Below are 24,898 nucleotides of genomic sequence, written 5' to 3' on the forward strand. Positions count from 1 at the left end.
GTTCATGAGGAAGCCTGGGAGGAGAAAGGCACGGAAGTATTATCTACAAACCCATGCAGGACAGCCCTGGCAAAACAACATCTAACTTGTAATGCTTAGTGAAAGTACGCACAGAGAACCAAGTAGCAGCCTCAAGGATGGAATTGGTATCCGAACCCTTGAAAAAAGCATCGGAGAAGCCAACAACCCTAGTAGAGTGCACCTCTAATGATAATGAAAGGCATTTCTCATGAAAAGAACAAAACAAAAAAAATGCCCTTAGAAATCTAGGAGGAGATGGTTTGCTTAGAAACAGCCAAACCCAAAGTCCTGGGATGGAAAAACAAAAAGCTGCTCAGATTTGTGAAAACCTTTAGTTTTAACTAAATATTTGAGCTGTCTACACAAATTCAAGGTGTGAAGAACCTTCTCACTGGCAGACTGCAGAGAAGGAAAAAGGAAGAAAATAAATGGACACATTAAGGGACAACTCACACACATTGGGCATAAAAGGATTAGAACAAAAAGCACCCTGCCTCTAGAAAACTATGAAAGGAGGAATTAGCCATACAGTTCTAAAGTTCAGACACCCTCTTGGTTGAAGTAAAAACCGAAAGGAGAATAGTCTTCAAAGTACAATGTTATAAGGAAGATGAAGCAGGATCAAAAGGAGCCCAAGTCAATTTTTCAAAATTGAGGTAACAGGAAGGTGGAATAGGCTTCCTGGGAGGCCTGATATGAAGGACACCTTTAAGAAATTTCTTGATTTCAAATCTAGAGGCCAGAGGAGGAGTCACGGGTAGACAAGCAGAAATTGCTGACAGGTGAGCTTTAAATGAAGAATAAGCAAACCCAGCATGATGCAGATCACACAAGAGAGAGACAGAGCGAGAGAGAGAACCAGAGGACCCTCCACAGATAGGGGATCCTGATGGCAAGAGAGGCACCAGACAGAAAATATTTTCCATTTGGACATATATAATTTCCTGGTAGTGGGTTTCCTCGAGTCTATATTAAATGAACGAAAGTTCATAATATGGAACGCTCTAAAGAGGGAAAATGCTCTCTCTTCTCTCCTCGAACTCCTTATTGTGGCACCACACACACACACACACACACACACACACACACACACACACACACACACACACACACACACACAAATATATATACCAACTCCCAAGATCGCACTACAGTGAGGAAAGGGGAAATATTCAGATCTTCACTGTTCTGCGATCCTACAAGAAGCACTTCGAAGCCCAGCATTTTCGCTCTTCACAGTGTTCGATATTATGAACTTTTGTTTATATAATACAGACTCGTTTCCTTGCCTCCTGTAGAACCCGAAAAATGTTCTTAGAAAAAAAGAGTTGTCTGAAAGGGATGAAAACCCTATCACCCACAGTATTAGTTGAGTGCACAAGTGAGGATGGATAAGAGATCCTGGTCTTGTGTGAGAAGATCCACCTGGTGAGGCAACCTGTGGTGAGCACATCAGGCCAAGTAAGAAAGGGGGGGGGACCAATGCTCTCTGGGCCAAAAGGGAGTCACTAGCAGGATTTTGGGAGAGTCCCCCCTGACCTTGTGCAAGACTCATGGTAACAGAGGAAGGGGATGGAAGGCATAAAGAAGTATACCCTTCCAAGAAAAGTCAAGGCAACCACTTTCCAAGCCAGAGGACTTGGGACTTTGGAAAAGAATATAGGACTGTGTCTGTTCAGAGTTGGGGCAAAAAGATCTACCCAAGGTATACACTACCAATGGACAAGGTCCAGGAACACATCTATATGAAGCATCCATTCCTGAGCTTGTGTGTTGGACTTACTCAAGGAGACTGAGACTAGGGAATGTAAACTACCTGAAGAGTCACTTGATGGCTAGATCGCAGATCTGAACAGCTAGTCTGCAAAGAAGACAGGACCTCATGCCCCCTTTCTTGTTGACATACTGTATCACTGTGATATTGTCTGTGAAACTTTTGAGGCACCCAGGACAAAAACAGGAAAGAACAGCCAGAAGCAGAGCCCTCATCTTTATAATGATGTGGTCCAACCTATGAGGAGGCCAGAGACCCTGAACCTTGAAGGGGCCACAACAGACACTCCAGTCCCTCTCGGAGTTGTCTGTAAAGAGCTCCAGAGTTGGAATGGGAGCTTGAAAAGGAAGACTCAGGTTGAGAGAAAGTTGATGAATCCACCACTGAAGCACAAGCTCGAGACAGGATAGGAACAATACCATGAAGTCCAGCTGGTAGCAATGTTGGAGCCACACTGACTTGAGGTACCACTAGAGTTTTCTCATGTGGAGTCTGGTGAGAGGGAGCATGTGAATAGTGGAAGCCATGAACCAAACAGCCTTGAGAAATTCCTTGGCTGAGACAGATGTCACAGGAAGAAGGAATTGGAAAAAGACAATTACAAACAGAGATGCCAGCATGGGACCTATCTGAAGGCTGCAGCTGAGGAAAATGTGATCCTGGGAAGGAGTATGAACAGATTTCTGGAAGTTCATGCTGAACCCCAGGCTCTGTAGCAGGGTAGTAGTAAACTTGAGATCCTGCAGCAAAGTGTTGGAGGAAGGAGCTTGAAAAAGTATATTGTCAAGACAGGGAAAGATCTGAATTCCTCAAACCTTGTAAATAGCTATGACAGTAGTGGGGCATTTGGTGAATGTCCTTGGGGTAGTAGAGAGGCCAAAGGGCAAGGCAGAGAACTTAAAATGCAAGGAAGACAGAGAAACAATCTCCTGAAAAGAGGATGAATGGGGATGTGAAGGTATGTATCATTGAGATGTGGAGACACCAGAAAGGCCTGGGGTAAAAGAAGAGGAAATAATATTGCAGAGATAAAATCAGAAAGGAAGGAATCTTGAGAAATGTGTTTGGCCAGGAAAGATCCAGACCTGGTCTCAAAGTGCTCCCTTTCGTGGGACCAGAAACATCCTGGAGTAAAATCCTTTCCTCATCTGGCAGGAGGCACTCACTGCTTGGATGGCACCTTGAGCCAAAAGGGAATGAAGAACCTCTGCAAAACAGAGAGCTGTTCACAAAAAGGTTGGGGAATGCCTGAAAAGGGAGGAAGGGATTTCCAAACCATGAAGTAACTCTGACAGATAATGGACAGAACCCAAGAGAGTCTGAAGTTATCTGTAGCCAATCTGGAAGAGATGGAGACAGTCAGATTGAAAATGGAACCTGGCTGAGGACAGGAAAAGCAATTTGTCAAACTGCATCTGGCTTCTCCTATAAAGGAGGTTTCTGGAAGGCAGGAGTCTAAGACTTAGCAGGAAACACATGCCTAAAACCCTTCTTGCCCTTGGCAGGAGGGTCGAGATGGTCTACAAACAAAAGCAGACTTAAAGGGATAATGCCTCTGAAATTTTAGAATTAGAGAAACAAAAATGTTTCAACTCCTGTAAGGTTTTACCTTTCTCCTGGAGAGACTTGAAAAGTACATCTGCATTAGACCCAAAAGATTCTTTTTATCCAAAGGAGCATCTAAAAGTTTAGCCTTAATGTCATCAGGCAAAGCCTGAAGATGAAGTCAAGAATGTCTCATAACTGAACCAAAGGTAGCAATACTGAAGAGGTATCAGCTGCATCATAGCTACACATTTGCTTAAGTGGGGAGGGGGGCAACTTGAGAAGTAAAGCCAAGTAGAGAAAGGGCCAAAGCCTTCCCCTCTGAGTCAGGAAGGTCAGAAATCACCTTAGAAACCGGAGAAAAGAGGGCCAAAATATAAATGGTCATACGAGTCTGGTATTTGAGGTCTCTAAAAGGATAAAGTGGCAGCACTGTAAACTCTTTGGCCCAGCCTTTACATAGCTCTACTATCTTTATCAGAAGGCAACAAGCTTGGTAGAGTACAATAATTTGGAGGGGGCTTAATCTGAGGAGACTGACACCACAGAAAGGTTAGCAGAAGGACATCTGTAATGAAATTTGCACTTCTCAGGAACTTTATAGAATTTATTTGGCTTCTTAGGTGCAGGAGGCTGAGAGTCAGGGGCTACAGATGCTGCTGAGAAGGTATCCAGAAGGGCTGCTAAAATAGGAGGAACAGCATATGGCTTAGTAGACTCCTATCTATAGGAGCTCATAATATCTTATTTTAAGCTCAGAGACTGGAGAACGTTCCCACTTAAAATAATCCATCATACAGGCAATAGTATGCCCAAAGTAGAGTTCCTCCAAGGAAACTCTTAACTTAAAAAAAATCCTCCTCCTGTGAACCACAAAGGGAAAGGGATTTGGGAAGAGTAAGCCAAAGATTCTTCCTGAGAGTCAAGGTCCTTGTCTGAAGAATCCGATTCCCCTGGGGTCTCTTAAGGGGCGTGAAAGACCAGGGTGAATCAGGCACAAAGACCAGTTCAGGAGGCTTCAAGACCATCAAAGCATTAAATAAACCCAAAGTGAAATCCTGCCATTCATGTTGGGTACCCTTAACAGGATAAATGAGCTTTGTTTTTTGCTCCTTTTTCTGAAGCACGTTTGCATAAAATATCCTCAAAGAGTCAGACCCCTGGCAAGTTTCAATAATGGTCATAGGAATCTCCACTTGAACTATGATCTGAGGAATTCCCTTAGTCCTTCAGAAATAATCAGCTTACGATCCCCCTCATAGTCCGCTACAGACATTTGAAAAGGCTCCGAGGATGTGAGAGAAGCCAGATCCATGCCAGCCTCAGATGGGGTTGTGGCAGAGGAATCTGCAGCAACTACCGGATGGTCCTCCAGGCTTTCACCAGCCTTGACAAAGATGTCTGAGGGAAGCTGGATAGCAGCTGGATCAGACCTAACTTGTTTGGCCTTCTTCTTGGTCAATGGCTGGCCCACAGGATGCGAGGATTCTGCTAGAGCATCCTGAGCCAACAACTTCAGGCATTGGTTCTCTAGGTACAAGGACAAGGTGGAAAGATGACTTCATAGGGTCTTGGGTACAAATGCCTGACAGATAGAGCACTGTGTATGATTGTGGAAAGCACCCAGACAGAACAGACACTGGTTGTGAGTCTTTATAGGAAATCTAAAATACAGCTGAATGGAAACAACTAGGAAAACTAGAATACTGCTTGGCTGCACAGCTGAATGGAAAAGCACACCAAATGGACCAGCACTTTAGCGTAAAATAAATTTTAATCTCCGCTTTTGTCAATACAGACTTCATCAGAAAAATCAAACACATTTCAGTTGCACATGATTTAAATAAAAACAATTACATTCAATTAAAACCAATTAAGGTCAATACAAAAATTTAAAGTGATAAAACATCACCCGTTGCTGCCGCAAGCTTTGTTAATATAAACTCTGCAATCTTGTAAAAAAACATTTAATATTAATGGCATCATTTAAGCCCGGAGGCTGATGAGCTCTCAATTGAATCTACCATCTGGTTTCTCTCTGTTCCAAATAGTTTCTAAAATTGCCACCCCTCAAATTTAAATGGCCCTGTTCTAAGATAGAGAACAAATTTTTTTTTAATTTAGAACAAACTAATGTATGCCTATATAAAGCATTGTTAACATCCTTCTTAATGTCATACAGATGCTCCCTAATCCTGGTCGTTAACTGTCTAGTTGTCATCCCAATATAAAAAGATGGACATGAACTACACACAGCAACATACCACTACCCCTTGTGCTTCTACACGAGAAATAGCTAGACACAGAAATAGTGTATGGTACGTGTTCCAAATTTATGAATGGTCCTTCCAAAATATATCTACACATATTACATGTGAGACACTTATGCATTCCTTTGTTGACACTGAAAATTTTTGTTTCAAACACGTTTGTCCCTCCCTTTTTCCAACAAACTTTTTAAATTAAAATCTTTTTCATAAACGAATCTAGGATTCTCCCCCACATTGTTGCATAATTCACAATTACCTCTGACAATATTCCAATTGTCAATTAAAATCTTTTTAATGCTTAAAGCCCCACTAGTTATAGGTAGATTATAACTTAAATGCATGTCATTACACTATGTCCTTTTTGGAATGACTGCTAATACTTTAGTCAAAATGGGTGAATACCTATCTTTTCTAAAATTCCAAACATATTTAATTTGATCATCCAGTATTTTCTTCTTATATCCACATTCTAACTTTTTAATGTATAAAAATTCATTATGCAAACATTTGTCATCACTGGTCATTCTGCTGGCACGAATGAACTGTCCCTTGGGAATGTTCCTTTTCACATGAATAGGATGTTGACTAGAAAAGTGTAAGTAACTGTTTGTAAAAGTAGTTTTTCTATGAATAATACTATTAAATTTACTAGTTAAATAATCCCATTCCAAGTGGACATCCAAAAAATTAAGGGAAGTGTCATGGTCTCCCAACACAAACTTAAGAAAAGGAACTGGAATTAATTGTTGTTAATAGAGCATGTACAGACTCAATAGTCCCTCAATTACAAAAACCAAGTCGTCTATAAATCTCTTGTAATATATTACTTTAAACTGAATAAAACATGGTTTTAAAAATTCATGTTCCCACCACCCCAAAAAAATTTGGCAAAAGCAGGGGCAACTGCTGACCCCATAGCTGTACCTTGCATCTGTTTGTAATAACAGCCATTGAACAAAAAATAATGATTATTCAAAACAATATCAAGTAAATTGCAATAATAATTGATAACATTATTTACATTGTTCATGAATTTGTTCAAATACTATCTTACATATTCAACCCCGACATCGTGGGGTATACACATGTGCAAGGAAGTCACGTCTAAAGTGAAAACAGTATGTACATCAGGACCAAACATAGTCTGTTCATTAAAACTTCTAAAATTTCTAAAAAATTCTATGAATCCTTTAAAAATGATTCCATACTTTAAACACAAGGTTGTAAAAATGAATCAACCAATAAAGAAATGCCCTCGGTAACATAGTGAGGTGCAGAAATATTGGGTCTAAAAGGGGGGGGGGTCTATCAAATTCTTATGTGTCTTCGGGAAGCCTTATAACACCCCCACCTTGGGATTTTCAATATTACAAAAATTATAAACATGCATGTTCATATCACCTGCCAACAGGCTGTCATACAAAAAATCAAAAATGTATTTATAACATTTACTGATTTCAACATTGTTGACTTTCTTGTATCATTACTAAGCATGCCTTCCATTTTAGAAACAATCTCTTTGATCCATTATTACTAGAATCTCAACTTTGTCACTTTTCATTATGCGTATAGAAGTATTATAGCATAATTCCGTCATGGCAGTCCTATGTTCACCACTTAGATTGTCATTGGTCATACATAATTTAATCACTACCTAACATTTTTCTGAGGTCAAACTCACAAGCGGACTATAACATTTTTAAGGTGTTGTTTAATAAAGGATTAAAAACTAGAAGGCTTAACCAGCGAATGCTCCATACTTTCCATCTCTTTCATCAAATAAGACAAATTAATTTTTCTAATAAACTGCTTTAACTCCAAGATAGCATTTGTAATGCTTGTTCACATATTGGGTACAAAATTTAAACCCAGTCTCAACAGTTTAATATGGTTTTCATTTAAATTAAAACTAGATATATTTACAATGTCTTTGACTGAACTGTTGTACCTTATTTGTTGTCTGTTGATGAATCCAAAGTCAACAGATGTCCCTTCTTGCGCGCGAGTATGGTCTTGGGCCGTAATTGTCTTTTTTCTTTTTCTAATACTAAAAAAGATTTATTTTTGATGACTGGTTCATTGTCAATGTTACTATTGTTGAAAGAAAAAACAGTAGTTTCTTGCTGGGCCAAATTCGACTCAGCCGAACGGGTATGACCGTCAGTATTGTGATCCCTTTGCCTGTTTCTGCTTGAAACAGCCACCAACGGTGTGACTTCATTCATGACCTCACCAAAAGAGGTGGGTCTCATAGAAGCATGTTATTTAAGGTGGACTTGATTAGAAGACTGATAAGTTCTATTGTTGTTGCCAAATGAAACTTTGTTTTTGCTTTGTACAAACATGGTGTACGCACAAGTCCATCTCATACACTGATACATCAAGATCCAATTTACTGTCTTTTTTGATTAGAGCTTTCTCATATTGCTCCAAATCTTCCAGCATTAAAGCAGATTCCATCCTTCACAAAACACAAACTGAAATTTGTCTTCAATCGTTTGTTCTACCTTAAGAATCTCTTCTCTCAGGATACTTATGGACTCACTGTTGCGCTCTATTAATAATTTCAAAAAGTTAATGCCTGCTTAATTGAAGAAATTCTTCAAATGACTGAAAAAAGGATATTTTATTGTTGTACCGTTGGGACATTTAAAAAAGCGTAGTCCCTTTGGAACAATGTTTAACAATACATTTCACAAAGTACTTGTTCTCAATGTCTATAGTCTTGTATTTCCTCAACAGTTTGTTTAAATTATCACATAACTCTTTATACTCAGATAAACTGGTGACATCAATAGATCTTTTTGTTTTTAAAAAAGGGATTCTCACCATTGTTCAAAGCTGCTGCTATATTTGAATACAGCCCTCTCGGCTTCACACTTTTTAGCTTTCCAGATTCTGGTTGTTTTGCCTCCTCATTTAGTTTACTATAGGTATTCACCTCAAATCACAGTGCCTGTGTCGTCCACAGATCCCGAACCGGATCCTGAAGCTGACACCTCATTTCTATTCAAACGCTCATTTAATAATTAATGCAAAGACTTCTTGATATCTTCCATGGTCTTTAAAAAGACCTGATTAACATGTAATTCGGGAGAAACATGAACATCATGAATACTGACATCCAGTAAAGGATCTCCAGCCAAATCAGCCATCGCAGAAAACCAAAACTAAAATACAGCTGAATGGAAACAACTAGGAAAAACTAGAATACTGCTCAGCTGCACAGCTGAATGGAAAAGCACACCAAATGGACCAGCACTTTAGCGTAAAATTAATTTTAATCTCCGCTTTTGTCCATACAGACTTCATCAGAAAAATCAAACACGTTTCAGTTACACATGATTTAAATACTAAAAAAAAAATTACATTTAATTAAAACCAATTAATGTCAATAGAAAAATTTAAAGTGATAAAACATCACCCGTTGCTGCCACAAGCTTTGTTAATATAAACTCTGCGATCTTGTAAAAAACATTTAATAATAATGGCATCATTTAAGCCCGGAGGCTGATCAGCTCTCAATTGAATCTGCCATCTGTTTTTTCTCTATTCCAAATAGTTTCTAAAACTGCCAACCCTCAAATTTAAATGGCCCTGTTCTAAGATAGAGAACAACATTTTTTTTAATTTAGAACAAACTAATGTATGCCTATATAAAGCATTAACATCCTTCTTAATGTCATACAGATGCTCCCTAATCCTGGTCATTAACGGTCTAGTTGTCATCCCAATATAAAAAGGACATGAACTACACACAGCAACATACACTACCCCTGTGCTTCTACACAAGAAATAGCTAGACACAGAAATAGTGTATGGTATGTGTTCCAAATTTATGAATGGTCCTTCCAAAATATATTTACACATATTACATGCAAGACATTTATGCATTCCTTTGTTGCAGTGGTGCAGCCGAGCAGTGTTCTAGTTTTTCCTCTTTACAAGAAATCTGCCTTCCTCACTGACTTTTCCCTTTCTGGATCACATGGACACAATAACCACAACAAACAGAAAGAGAAGAAATGGGGCACTTAATTGAAGACAGCTTGGTAACCAACACAGCAGAAGGGCATTCGGAAATTCAACAATGGCATTCAGACTGGTGGCAAAAAAATTCCGAGTGTGTATGTCCATAGGTCACCTTTATGCCCTATGCCTTACACAGGAAGCGTGTGTGTGATGTACAATGCCTATAAGTACTAAAGGCTTTGATATACTAGCTATACGTTGGGCTATCCTTGGCAAGAGATCCTTTAAGTAAAGACTACTGCAACAGTGATATGGAAGGACATCTACTGGAGCTCACAAATCCTATGAACAAACACTCGCTTCACGTTTCCAACCCAGATAACCTTACCAAGAATAGCTATCCTTAGACATGATTTGGCAAAATTCTTGAAAGTGTTTAAAAAAGGATGCTTTTAAAGCAGAATGGGCAAAGGCTGATTTGACAAAAGTATGGTGTTAAGTCACTGTGCCTTCTGACCAGTAATGAAGACTACAAACTGCAGACCTCAAAGTCTCTGACTCAGTTATATAAAGCAGCAAGTACTGTGTGGTTGACTATGTCTCCCTCACAATGGGGTGGTTTAACAACCATCACAGTGAGAAATATAATATGGTTATCACTCATCCCTGCAAATAAATCACCACAAGAGGTCCACGAGGATTCATATTAACATCTTTTTCAGCATTATTAACCTTTTCTCAGACTACCTTAATACAACTAATATCATCCTGTATGGAAATGCTACAGTTCTATTCCACTCATCCATTCATACCTCTCAATGGTGCATATTTTAGCAGAATGCCCAGATTTTTGCCTCATATTTTTGGTCTGTTTTTCATAAAATTGTGGTTTTCTGGCAAATTAGTGGTAAATAATTCAAGATTTAAAATTAGAAAATAATGAGACATGTTAGTTTCAGACTTCACACCCTTCAAAAATTCATACTAATAAAAAATCTATTATTCTATCACCTTTCTTAGTTTGTAAGAGCAATATTTAAAAATTGTCCCCATTTTTGAGCCTTTTTTTTATGGTTTTGTCCAGATTTCTTGCTCTAAGAGGTATGCATCCATTACACATAAAACCATGTTGCAACACATACAAATCACTCTATAAAACTTGGTCATGATTAGAAATGCTCCAAAATTAAACTCATGTTCTTTGACACCGCCCAAAAAATAAACAAATTACCACTTCTCTCAACTCTTTCACATATCATACCCAAACACCCATTGAACAGGTTACCTAATTTAAATACCTTAGAGTATATCCTTGACCCTAACCTAAACATGTCCATGCATATTAGCAATGTAAAGGCAAAAACATCTATATTCTCCGGTTGCTAGTCAATTTCTTAATTCCTCACCCCAGAAGGGAGAAAAACAATAGGCAAAAACATCCTCTAGTCCCTACTAAACCAGCCTATGTTTACACTAAAATATTCAGACCCACATACCTCTCAACCTCTTAGCACAAGAATTCTGGACAAAGTCAAAAACAACTGGTGCACAAAGAAAAAAAAAATCAATGATAGATTTTAAATATCACTCTTATAAACTAATAAAGTTGTTAGAATATCAGGTTTTGCATTAACATGCATTTTCTGAAGGATATAAAGTCTGAAACTCAAATGACTATTTATGATGGCTTCAATACTTAGTGATTTGGCAGAAAGCCATAATTAATTTTGTAAGGATCAGAACAAAAGTTGTTGTTTTTCTTTCGTTTTTTCTCGGTTAGGGGTCGCCACAGCAGAACTCCGGTCCGCTAATGATTGGCAGTAGATTTTTACGGTGCCTAGGTGCCAGCTCGACTCACAACCTTCAATGAAGGCCCACCCATTCACCCTTGTCTTTCGAACGCCACTCGACCGCAGGGAGGACATGTAGACTCCACACAAAAGGCACTCCAGCCGAGAATCGAAAGGAAGAACCTCTTGCTGTGAGGTGACAACGCTACCGCTGCACCACCGCGACAGAACAAAAGTACAAAGGAAAAATATGGATATTCTGCAAAATTCCAGATATTAGAGTTACATGCCTGAAAACCCTCTCAAGCAAAATAAGCAGATTAAATTTTACTATCACTACAATTTCAGCATTGCTGCTTTACACTCCAGTAAGCAAAGTGGCAACCAGTAAAAGAAACAGCAGACCTCCTGCTACTTAGCCTTTTATACAAGACAATACAGAGTGAAACTCTCTCACCCCAGCCATAGACTAACCATCAATGATAGCTAATGCCAACTCTGTTCTCAAATAAACAGTGCTTGAGCACTTTCTGGACTTAAAAACATACCAGAGATTACACCTTCTCAATTCTAGCACCCAAGCTACAGGACTTGCTCCATAACATAATCACATACAACTCTTGTAGAACTAAACTTCTTACCCACCCGGCTACCTCTGCACATGCTTCAGTAAACCACCAATACAAATGCAAATAATAAACACAAGTGAACCACAGCAAAAAGTACAGTTTTGTACCTACCATAAATGTAGATGTTCGAGGATTCCATTGCTGCAGTCCTGACTATTGGGCTCAGTCTTTCTTGCCCCAGATGTCAGAAGAAAATACCTGCACCAAAACATGTACAATATATACAACAATATATACAAAAATATATATATATATGCCTAAACACAGAACTGTACTATGTTCTTTCGTTCATTAAGGCAGTCCTGACTATTAGGGTAGAGAATCCCAGCAGAGGTGGGGGAGGCTGGCAAATCATAAAAACAGCTGTGGCAACCAGCCCAGAAAGTATGCACTGAACAATGCTGTTGAAGTGGCAGTAGCCCTAGTGGAATGAGGCCTAATCCCAGCTGGAATCTCCTTGCCATGATGGGAATAACAAAATGCAATGCAAAAGGCAATCCGCCTAGAAATAGTTTGTTTTGACACAGGCTTGCCCTGTGAACTCAAAGCAAAGAAACAAACAACTGCTGAGACTGCCTAAAATCCTTAGTCCTGCTTAAATAACATTGCCTGTGTACATCTAAAGTGTGCAAAATCTTTTCCCCTTTATTTTGAGGGTCTGCATAAAACGTAGCAAAATGAATAGTTTTAAATCTAAAGCCACTAGAAACCACCTTAGGCATAAAGGAAGGACTTATGGAAAATCAAAAGGGCTCTACTGCCATAAGGGCCTGCAACTCAGACACCCTTCTTGCAGAAGTAATAGCCAACAGAAAAGCAGTCTTCCATGACAAGTATTTCAATTCAGCAGTAGCTGCAGGCTCAGGTTGTAGAGTAAGTTTTTCCAACACAAAATTGAGATCCCAAGCAGGAGTAGGAGCTCTACGTGGGTCTTATATTCTTTGCCCTAAGAAACTGCTTGAACAAAGGATAATCATAGTGAGCTGAAATTGCTGCAGCATGAATCTTAATGGAAGAGAAGGACAAACCTTTGTCCAATAACTCAATTGAAGAGCCACACTCAAATTAGGCTCAGAAATCTCCAAATTCTTTGCTGTACTCCAAAATAAAAATCTCTTCCATTTTCTCTCCTTGTACTAGGTCTTCTAGCTTCCATAATCACATTTAAAACTTGTTGAGGAAGTTGAGACCTGCTGTGTTTCAACACAGAATATGCCAGGCTGTTAGATGAAGAGAATGAAGCTTGACATTGAGCAAATGACCGTCCTTCTGAGATAACAGATGAGGAATCAGAGGTAAAGGCCATGGAGGCTTCTTTACCAGACTCCGTAGTAGTGGGTACCAGTGTTGCGAGGCCAATCTGGAGCTATCAAAATCATCCTTGGCCTGTCTTGTCTGACCTTTAATAGTACCTTTGGAAGAAGAGGCAGAGGTGGAAAGGCATACACATGAAGGTTTTTCCAACTGAAAGACAGAGCATCCACTTTCCAAGCTGTGTGATGAAACCCCTTTGTGCAATACTTTGGCAGCTGGTGGTTTAGTGGAGAAGCGAACAGATCTATGTCTGGAGTTCCCCATGACACTGTCAGTTTCTGAAATACATGAAGATCCAGTTTCCACTAGTGGGGATCCATGATTTGTCTGCTTAACACATCTGCTAAGGAGTTCTGTGCTCCTGGCAGAAACCTTGCCTGAAGAGTCAGTTGCAGGCTTAGCGCAGTCTCCCATAAAATCATTGCTTGCCTGCATAGAGGATAAGACTGTGTTCCCCTTGCTTGTTGATGTACCACATGACAGTTGTGTTGTCTGTTAGAATCAACACCTGCCCTGGAAGAAGAAGCCATCAATGCAAACTGGACTGCTAACATCTCTTTCATGTTGATATGTAGATGCTGAAGTCTGGCAGGCCACTTGTCTTGTATCCACTTTCCATTTAGATGAGCTCCCAAGCAATGTCCGAGGCATCTGTTGTTAAAATCTGACTTGCCTCTGGCGGTCACAGAGAGTCCCTTGTTTAGGTGACATTCCTGAGCCCACCACAAGAATTCCTTTTGAAGGCAAGGTATTATTTGAATGACAGTGTCCAAATCCTGGCAGTGCTGTGTCCATACAATTTTGAGATACCATTGTAACTTCCTCATATGCAGTTTGGCATTGGGAAGCACCAGATGCCATGAACCCTAATGCTTGAAGGACTGTCCTTGCAGTCAGCACGGACTGATGAGATAGTTGATGGAAGTAAAGTGACAGACTCTTTTGTTTGTCAAAGGCCATCTGGGCTGCTGTATTCAGTCTCACACCCAGAAAGCACATGTCTTGAGAGGGTACTAGACTGGACTTTATTAATACCTAGGCATCTTAGCACTGCGATAACATATTCCAGGTGCTGTAGAAGAACTTCCTTTCTTGAGCCAGAATCAGGCAGTCAAGTAAGGATAGATTTGAATTCCTTGAAGCCTGAAGTAAGCTATCACTGGAGCCAGAACCTTTGTGAACACTCTGGGCAGTAGATAAGCCAAAGGGCAATGCAGAGAACTGATAATGAGAATTTCCAGATATTTCCTGCAACTTAGCCTTATAGGCACATGAAGGTAAGCTTCTTTGAGATCTAAAGTTACCATCCAGTGATCTTTGCCCAGCAGAGGTAAAAGCTGTTGTAACGTCAACATCTTGAACTTGGGAATGTCCAGATAAGTGTTGAGGATAGATAGATCCAAAATTGGTCTCCACGTGTTTCCCTTCTTTGGAACAAGGAACAGGCGAGAATAAAATCCTAGGCCTTTCTGATACAGGGACTGGCTGAATGGCAACTGTAAAATTTGCTTGTGAGCCTCTTTTTTTTGTTGAGGAGTCTGGCATGCCTTTGAGGGGCATGGTATGGAAATAAAATCTGTAACCGTGGTGAATGATATCCAACACCCATTTGTCTTGAGTAATTAGATCCCAATTTTCTTTGAAAAGAGACAGTCTTCCTCCCAAAGGAGCTGCCATGAATCTGCTGGCAGTGGAAAAACAGGTCATTGGGTCTGTTTACGAAAGGGACTGACCTGCCCTCACCAGAAGTCTGAGCAGGTGAACTCCTGTTCTAGGCCTAAAGAACCTTGAGCCCTGCCCTACCACGTCTAGACCCCTAGACTGAGAATCATAAGCAGGATATGTCCACCCCTTAGCCAATTTCTACTAAACTTTGGCACCTGCAAAAATCTTTAACAGTTTGCATAGACTTAGCCTTGTCCTCCATCTTCTTTAAAACTGCTTCCACAGGCGAACCAAACAACACATCAGACTGTAAAGGAGCATCCAAAATCCTTGTCTTAACATGCTCAGCTAAATTCTGATCCTTCAACCATGCATGCCTGCGAAGAACAGAACTGGTAGCAGCCACCCTCGAGGAGGCCTGTACAGCATCAAAACCACATTGCAAAGAATGCTTACCCACTTGTTCAGACACATGAACCAAATCCAGCAACTCTTTACACTCAATACCTTCCGCCAAAGCATCCACCTTAGATTTCAATTGTGAAAGGAGATAATTCTGATATTTTAGCATGTGAAACTGACAATTCAAAGCTCTCATGGCTAGAGTGGAAGAAGTATACACTTTCTTTCCCCACCTATCCAAAGCCCTTGCCTCTTTATCAGTGGGAACAGGATTTTTAACCACAGAAGCCTTTACACCCTTAGGCCTGAGAAATAGTTTCTGGGTCCGCCCTAGGACTCTTAAACAAGTATTTATGAGCTTGGGCACCCTATAATACCTATCAGGCTTAACTGGAGCAGGAGGCAAAGAGTCAGGGTTCAGGAAGCCTCTGCAAAACATCTTCCCACATTCAATACAGGAGGAATAGCTAAAGGCCTATGCTGGGGTAAAAACAAGAACTGCCTAAGCCTTTTCCTGGAGTCAGAGTAATCCTGGCCTTCCCATTTAAAGTGCTCCCTCATGGAATGCAAAGTCTCTGAAAATGAGAAATCCTCAGGTGGAGACGCTGTAGGAGTGGAATCATCCACATCAGAATCAGAATAAGTAGGATACTCCTGTAAATCTTCCACAGAAGATTCTGAAGCCTCTGAACACTGTTCAAAACTATCAAACTCGGTTCCACCCTAGGCCTCTTATCAGGCGGGGCACAGAACCCTAATCATAGTAATCAAATCTTCTGCCATTTTAAGCATATGTTTCTTAGGTACAGAACCGAAATGCTAGGAGAAGCCCCACTGAAGCTGTAGAAGGCCTACCTCTCAAAGAAGTTTTGGCAACAGAAGGAGAGGCAACTACCTTGGGAAGAGCAGTCACCTGAGAAGCCCCTCAGCCTGGCCTACCCCCTGAGAAGGCACATCCTGTAAGAGTATAGTTTCTGCCTGGGACTCCATAGACACTCCTGGCAAAACCTCCGGCTCCACTGAGCCTAAAGAACCGGCGTCCGGGACTGCGGTTCCTCAACCCTAGGCTTCACTGTTTATCCTTGCGCTTCTTGCATCCGGCGGCATTTTATAAGCGCTTCCCAAACACTAACCTGGCACAGTCTAACCTCCTCTTAATAGTGCGTTTGTTAAACCTAGCACAAGAGCAGCAACCAACAACGTCGTTGCTCAGGCCCTAAACAAGGTATACACAATGATAATCCCTATGAGGTATCTGTTTCCCAAGAAATACAGTTATTCACTTTTTCTGACATCCGGTAAAATACTGAGGCAAGAAAAACTAAAATGTTGGGTACTTAGCCAACTCTGTTTAGGTCTGAAACCCCGGTTTGGTATTTTCCTCACGCCAACCTGCACTCGCAAAACTGCTTCTGCATCGGACCATGCGGCAAAAGACTGAGGATATGGCGTCGGTCATGCGCCTGACTCTGGTATTCGGGCCGACTGGACGCGGACTATACCCAATAGTCAGGACTGCAGCAATGGAAAACGAAGAACATTGGCTACTTTAGTACTATTTCCACAGAAAGAAAAATCAGTCCATGATAAAGCAAACTTCTTCTTTATTCCATAAAATTGTAGAACCACGAAATGAGCGCTTTCACGTATCTAAAATACGCTTCATCAGATTTCAATATACAATGTATCAGCTCAGTTTATATAGTATCTACATTCATATAATTAAAACAATTAACTTTCTAATTGACACCAGCTGTCTCCATTTGAGCAGCATAGCTATCTTTTAAAGTTGCAAAAGCACTATATTTAGTCTGTTTTCTCCGTGGTTTATTTGACAAATGTAAAATAAATTTAAATATATATGATGAACATCAATAATAAACACTAAAAATGCAAAAAACAGAAATGTATACAAATGAACGTCAAAAGTGAACATCAAAAATAAAACAAAGATAAAACAAAAGGAAGGTCTGAAATGAGTATATATTAATAGAACTCAGATCACTTCCATTTACATCTGACGTTTAATATTTGTCCAAGCCATATACCTCATTGACTACCTCTTCTTTATATCTATTACTCCCATGTTATATGTGGTTGAAATGTATACACTTATTGATTACCATTTCTAGCTAATATATAAAATCATGATATATCAATAAATAAAATATAATATAATATAAATATGAATTCATGTATATGCATACAAAGGTATGCATATACCTATGCATCCATGAGTGTAAATAGATAGGCCATGGAGTATGTAAAGTGAATATCCTCCATGTATTCGCAAAACTATATGCATATACCTACATATCTACATGTTCCAGCAAGTAAAGTGCATAATGCAAATCTTGTGAATATGTGTTAATCCCTAGTTGACACATATAATCAACACATATTAGGCGATCTATAAATATAATACGATATAAGGAGAACAGCACATAAATATGTAAACCAAAAAACAAAAAACATATAAAGTGCTCCATGCAGATCTAGTAAAATATAAATATGTAAACAAGGAGAAACGTAAGGTGCTCCGTGCCGATCTTATAGACATATGTTCTACACTATGTAACATATAAATATCATCTCATGGATACTAAAAAGCATATGTATTTTCATATATTAGAAAAATTACATGTAAATGAGTATATATATATATATGCAAATATAAAAATAAATGAATGTATAGCATAGTCCAGTATCATTGTTAACTTAAATGATCATAAGGCACTAAGTGCTAAATACAAAATTCATATGGACTGAACCATTGCGGTGCTATAACACTACCATATAACAATGTAAAGGAAAGAAGATATTTATATATAAATGTATAAAATCCATGTGTATATATACAAAATCAATAAATATATATATATAACCATAAAATTATAATATCAAAAACATATCATGTATATATCAACATAAATTTATATCAACATGTGCAAATTATCAGATTTATATTCATTATACATCCAACACTATAGTGTTTGTTGTAAGTGTAGTATAATTCATTAAATGCCACCATGAATCTCATAGACAAAAATATGTATGTATAGTTGTTAGCCCTTATCTATAACGTAATAAACCTCCTATAAACCATCATATACACCCTACACAGACTAACAAATATGGACCAGTATACCTGTCATACTGGTCTCATCGTAACATGGGTGCCATAGGAACATACTGGTTTAACCCAGGTGGATAATGTGCTCTCATTCTTAGAATCCAGTATAGTTCCTTCTGTTCCAGGATATTTACCACCTCACCTCCATTCCTATCTTCTTCTATTACTTGTAGTATCCTGAACCTAAAACTGTGTGATGTATTCTGCTTTATGTGCTTAGCCAATGCATTAGTTTCGTTACTTTTCTTTATGTCATATATGTGATTGTATATTCTTTTTCTGAATTCTCTTTTTGTAAGTCCTATGTAGAATGCTGTGCAATTTTCACAAGTTGCTAAATATATGACGTTACAAGTATTGCAGGAGGCATAGAAATAGGGTCTGAATTCAAATTTCAGAGTTGGATGCACAAACTCTTGAACCCTTGTAATAAACTGACACATATTGCATCTATTGCATGCAAATGTTCCTTTACTGTCCAATTCTGGAGATAAATGCATCCCTTTCTTATGTGCCTTACATAACAGCCTTTTCAGATTTTTATTATTTCTGTAGATGAATCTTGGTGTTTCTCCCACTAATTTCATTGTCTTCTCATCTATAGTCAATACTGGCCAATGTTGTTCTATAATTTGTGTAATTCTCTTGTTATCATTAGTGTATGTGATCAAGAATTGTATCCTTTCTTGAAAATTAAAGTTAGATCTTTTCCTATTACTATGGAATCTCCACCCTCTCCTCTCTAATATTGGCCTATCCCTATCTCTAAGTGCTTGATCTTTGATCTCACTCACCATTTTCTTATCATAACCCCTTTGTAGGAAAAGTTGTTCCATTACATCTGCCTCTATCCTGAAATCTGTCTGTTTCTTACACAGTTTGTTGAGTCTTGTAAACTGGCTTTTCACTATGCCTCCAAAGAAACTCAAATGACTATTTATGATGGCTTCAATACTTAGTGATTTGGCAGAAAGCCATAATTAATTTTGTAAGGATCAGAACAAAAGTTGTTGTTTTTCTTTCGTTTTTTCTCGGTTAGGGGTCGCCACAGCAGAACTCCGGTCCGCTAATGATTGGCAGTAGATTTTTACGGTGCCTAGGTGCCAGCTCGAATCACAACCTTCAATGAAGGCCCACCCATTCACCCTTGTCTTTCGAACGCCACTCGACCGCAGGGAGGACATGTAGACTCCACACAAAAGGCGCTCCAGCCGAGAATCGAAAGGAAGAACCTCTTGCTGTGAGGTGACAACACTACCGCTGCACCACCGCGACAGAACAAAAGTACAAAGGAAAAATATGGATATTCTGCAAAATTCCAGATATTAGAGTTACATGCCTGAAAACCCTCTCAAGCAAAATAAGCAGATTAAATTTTACTATCACTACAATTTCAGCATTGCTGCTTTACACACTCCAGTAAGCAAAGTGGCAACCAGTAAAAGAAACAGCAGACCTCCTGCTACTTAGCCTTTTATACAAGACAATACAGAGTGAAACTCTCTCACCCCAGCCATAGACTAACCATCAACGATAGCTAATGCCAACTCTGTTCTCAAATAAACAGTGCTTGAGCACTTTCTGGACTTAAAAACATACCAGAGATTACACCTTCTCAATTCTAGCACCCAAGCTACAGGACTTGCTCCATAACATAATCACATACAACTCTTGTAGAACTAAACTTCTTACCCACCCGGCTACCTCTGCACATGCTTCAGTAAACCACCAATAGCACAATCCTATCAATACCCACACTATTCCAGTACATTAGTCACCACTTACTCACCAGTATCATTGACCTTTAAGACTGCACTAATGCCACAATCTCCCATTGCTCAACCATGCTCTTATCATCATCACCCTCCCACACAAAACAGCTTAACCACTTCCGAATACTAACACCCCACTCCTAAACAGACACCCTTTCACCAACCTCTTAAACATTTTACTGTGAATTACTTTTATTTTTAACCCTTGTCTGTACTGTTCTGTATATAAGCAAGTTATACCTCCTATTGTACAAGAAATTAACCTGCACAGTAGTGTTTTAATCTCTAACTTTTAAATTACTGTACCTTCAACTATGTTCTGTAACTCTTGGGCTGTGGCTGAAATGGGTTGTCTTTGAATCAGTCCACTATCCTGGTCAACAAATATTGTTTGACTAAAGTTAATAACTGATGTCTCTTACTTTTAAAAGGGGGGTGGGGGTGAGACTTATTCCATAATCTTGGAAGGCACTTGCAATCAGCATCTCTTACATTCTATTATTGATGCTTATTTTTAGTTTTAGCCTTCCCATATGGATGTTTGCGCACCCCAAATGCGCATTCTTGACACACATTTTTCAAAACAGAACTGGATCAGATATTGCTTTAGAAGACCAGACCAAGGTCAGCTCTGATAGTTCCTGAAACTGTTTTGAGCAGTTCGATTTTAACCTTTTCAAGTCTTTTAGGTAAGTTGTTGAAAGCCTACAAAATGTGCTGCTGTTTTCAACAGCAAGTTGGATCAGGGAGGTAAAGAGTGGTAAAATGATCTCCATGGGCTGACTAAACATGCCATTTAAGACTTGATGGAATTTAGAATATGCCTATGGTAGACCACTGCTCAGAGTTTAAATAGTTGTTTACCACCATTCCTGGATCTTTAATGAAGATATCATTATTATGATTTGACCATTTATTTGTAATTATGTTCTACATCCTTATTTTCAATGTCTCAAAATGCTAAACGTACTAACATTAACATTGAGATCACCAATACTGCAACAGGTGGGCACTCTTGCAGAGCATCTTGGAGAACTAAGGCATCTTTCACTGAAATAACTGTAACCTAATTTGCAATTACCATAATATTCTGGCTACCGGCAAGCCATTTCCTACTTTTATACTTGAGCAATATTCCAGCACAGTGACTTGTGAGACACCTCTGGCAAGATAACCGCCTGGACTGTTATACTTTCGCTTAACCATCGTTTTACACATTGCAATACATATGACCTCACTTTTAATGCTTTAAACTTGGCAATTATTCTCTTATGTGGAATAATGCTGCATTTTCTAGCAAGGGCAACATAAGCAGCAAGCAGTGTCAGTCTTTCAAATGCAGACATTACCTCTTTTAAAGATTCAAAATGGAAGATCTCTCCTGAAGGGGGTGGACACTACTCTACTGCTTGCCTAGTTTTGAAAAACACATCTAGTCATGTCAGGATGTGGACATTCTGCTAACCTATGACTACAAGTTGTAATAGTAGCCAATTTACTAATGGGACAGGATCAGTAACATTAGTCCTAAACAATTTTTACATCCTTATTTTATGTAAAATTGTGGGGAGAGTCATAATGGTGCTCATTTACAATGATACAGAGAACAGACTTCTCTTAGATACTGACAACCATGAGGCAATGAATCGAACGCAGATACAATAAATGTCCAGCAAATCTAAAACAAATGCAAAACAGACGTACATAAAAGGATGTGAAGGGACATATATATACTTATATATATATATATATATATATATATATATATGTTAGTGAGCAGTTATATTATATTTACACACACACACATACACGCACTTACTTCACATCAAACTTGTAACATACAACAAATAAAATTAACAAAATTGACTAATGCAGTCCACATAGCAGTGAAACGTAGACTGTGCTGTTAAGCTTAAAATGAAGTCTTGAAATCCATTATGATCACTTCAGCATAATACTCCCTGGAATATGGCAGGAGGTTAGACTGCAAATAGAAAGAGAACTTCACTTGTTCAGAATTAAGTTGTGCCAGTGTGTTTCCCCTGAGACAAAAAACACAGTTAATGGAATCAGTATGCGAAATGGCATTATTAGGTGACAGAGGAATAAATAAAACATCTACAGTTCAAGCTGTTTAAGTAGGTAATTGTTTCAATTTTTAATTGGTTAAGGTCAGTGCAGATAAATTATCCCTGCATGATATCCAGGGTCTTCAGTCCCAAAACTGAGAAATGCCAACTGCATGCATGCTCTTAGATTATTAGCCATCTATGAAGCAAGACCATTTACTTATCCATCAGATACCAGGCAATATAAACAACAGCATTCATGACAGAGGTCTTAAAAGAATGGGTAAATACAATATGGTTTGCTTAGATCAGTCAATTTAATGCAGGGGTTCTGAGATACAGGAGGGAAAAAAGAACAGTTGTGTAACTTAACAAAATAGATGTTTGAATAGATCACAGTTGCAGTAGCCCAAGTTACATGGGACATATTCTGCCAAGGATCTTACATCTGGCCAGTATCCAAAGCTTTAGAGCTCCTTCCATGTACCTGTGCATCTAAGGAGGCACAAGCGTATGTATAAAAGCAGACATATGGGTGCCAAAATTCATAACTTTAGTGCCTCTCAGGAAAGGGAGGCTAGAGCCCTAAATATCAGTTTATGTACGAAAAGGAAGGGAAAAACACAAAGATTAACAGAACTCCACCATGGCAGATAACTATAGACAAAAGTGCTCGTAAGAAAAACTGCACCAGAAGTATTGGGGGGAGGGGTGTTGTAGTAGTCAGGGTGTTATAACTGCAGCAGTGATCTATTCAAACATCTATTAAGCTTACATACACAACTGTCTATGCCATTTAGATAACTGTTGTAGTATCTCAAGCTATATGGGATGATTACCGAAGCTTATACATGGAGGAGGTAGAAGGACCACTAGTCCAAGAGTCCCTGGATAATAATCCTAGCAAAACCTGCTACTGTTCTTGAAAAGGAGTCAGTTTTATAATGCTTCATGAAAAGTATGCACAAATGGCCAAGCTGCCACCTCTAGAATACTTAAAAGTCCAATCTGATCTAAAAAGCTCTAGAAGTAGCTATAGCCCTGAGAGAAAGAGTTGACTTTGTTAGCCAGGGTCTTTCCTTGATGAGAACAAAAATTGGATGGCATGGGGGTGAGTAGAAATAGTCTGTTTTGCTACTGGTTGTGCCTTCTTACCTCCACAGCCAATAAACAACTGATTACAATTCCTTTGTTGTGTCAATGTAGTAACAGAGTTGCCTGTGAACATTCAGGGTATGGAAGATTTCTCTCCCTCGCTCTGCAGCTTAGGAAAGATATGGAGAGGAGTATACTGATTTACTATGAATTTGGGTGCTACTTTTGGCATGAAGGAAGGGTTGGGGTTCTCAAGGATATTCTATCCTTATGAAGCGTAAGGTAAGGCTGCATTACCATAAGAGCCTGCAATTCAGACACTTTTCCAAGCTGCAGTTAGAGCACTGATCAACACAATTTTCAAATTACTAAAATGGAATTTGGTCTTATGAGTTGGGTTGACAGGAAAAAATGTGCAAGTTTTTACAGCATAAAAGTAAAGAACCTAAGGTGGAGTCACTCATCTTCTGGGTGGATGAATGTGCAATGCCCCTTTCAAAAACTGTTTTACCCAAGAAAGAAGGGCTCAAAAGGCAGGCAGGCAGAAATGGCAGATGACCAAGAAAGGCCAGATGTTAGTAATTCAAATAGACTGTAGAACTAAAGAAGCCTTTCTTTTTAAAAGGGTCTTGATTATGCTTATGGTACAGACAAGAAAAATCTCTTCCATTTGGTCAAATAAAATTTTCTAGCAGAAGGTTTCTTAGCCCCCTGTAATACCACAGCACATCTTGAAAAATCAGAATTTTAATTCCTCTAAAGCACCTATCATCCAGGCTGTCGGATGAAAATTTTCTAGGTTGGTATGAATCGGAGACTCCTTCCTCTGTGTGAGTAAATCCATCCAGCCATCTGGTGGATAAATGTGTGCTAACTGCCACTAGCCATTTTCATGTCTGGCCAAATGGAGTTACCATCATCTTTAGAGAGCCCTTTTTGGATCTTTAAAAGGACTCTGGTTAAGTGGGGAAGGCATAAAGCAACACTTCTGCCAATGGGAAAGAGAAGCTGTCGGTCTTCCGGGCCAATTTACAAGGTGTCTTGGAACAGAATTTTTTAAACCATCTGCTGTGTATGGAGGCAAACAGATCTACCTGGGGAATTCCCCTTAGGGGCTTCCCAGGACATTATCCCCCTAAGTAGAACATCCCTTCATGGGAGGGTCTTGTCCTGGTTCTGCAAATACTGTCTGCCACAGTATTTTTCTCTAATGGAATACAAGTATCCTGGTGGGACAGGTTGAGTTGTACTGCAAATTCCTAGGCTATCATGGCAAGTCTGCATAATGGGGTATGGAGTACACAGATGGTTGAGAGATAGGAGGGTATTTACCAATGTCATCATTACTTTGATGTGTGTGTGTTTCCTTTTGAAATGATGGTCCTAAATCCATTAAACTCTGTTTCCCTTGGATACAGCCTTCCCACACAAAGTCTGATGCATCTGT

The 24,898-nt window shown here is 39.2% G+C and overlaps 1 protein-coding gene across 5 annotated transcripts in view; it reads right to left on the reverse strand.

Moving 5' to 3' along the window:
- Positions 1-24,898, reverse strand: part of TMBIM1 (transmembrane BAX inhibitor motif containing 1) — a 1,047,780-nt gene that overhangs the window by 902,879 nt on the left and 120,003 nt on the right. The gene's annotated exons all lie outside the window — the stretch shown is intronic.

The sequence above is a fragment of the Protopterus annectens genome, chromosome 6.part1 (genome assembly GCF_019279795.1).
Source record: "Protopterus annectens isolate FY-2018-M chromosome 6.part1, PAN1.0, whole genome shotgun sequence".
NCBI lineage: Eukaryota > Metazoa > Chordata > Ceratodontiformes > Protopteridae > Protopterus > Protopterus annectens.